The 396-nt window shown below is 59.6% G+C and overlaps 1 protein-coding gene across 1 annotated transcript in view; it reads right to left on the bottom strand.

Annotated features, from left to right (window-relative positions):
* Positions 1 to 396, bottom strand: part of NRG2 (neuregulin 2) — a gene marked incomplete at both ends in the record, with an annotated part of 7,961 nt that overhangs the window by 1,303 nt on the left and 6,262 nt on the right. The gene's annotated exons all lie outside the window — the stretch shown is intronic.

The raw sequence follows: 396 nt of genomic DNA, 5'->3' as shown, positions 1-396 counted from the left end.
CCCGCGGCTGCCTCTCCCGAGGGACTCGGTGTTGCGATTCCCACCCTGCCTCGCTGCAAACCTTGCAGCATCTCCCAGCAGGCTGAGCCAAGATTTCCCTGCCTCTCGTCGGCCTGCCGGCTGCCTCCTGTTGCCTCTGGAGCTGCCAGCCTTGTCTCTGAGGAAGGTCCCCGAAATGCCCTTCCCCTGCTCAGGCCACAGACGGGGAAAATCAGGGCGTTGCTTCCGCTGACTTAGCAAAAATCTTGCGTCTCAAAAAGGCATCTACTGCTTCCGTCTACTCTAGTGACAACTTCCTGGGGCAGCACCTCTGTCTAAGGAGCAGATTTAATTTCCTCTGCTCATTTCAGGCTGCCCAGGCTCCCTGGCTCCTTCCGCGCCCCTTTGCCCCCGTTG

The sequence above is a fragment of the Phaethon lepturus genome, unplaced genomic scaffold (genome assembly GCF_000687285.1).
Source record: "Phaethon lepturus isolate BGI_N335 unplaced genomic scaffold, ASM68728v1 scaffold19466, whole genome shotgun sequence".
Lineage (NCBI taxonomy): Eukaryota > Metazoa > Chordata > Aves > Phaethontiformes > Phaethontidae > Phaethon > Phaethon lepturus.
Note: the sequence above shows the minus strand (reverse complement) of the source record. Positions and strands in the feature narration are given on the sequence as shown.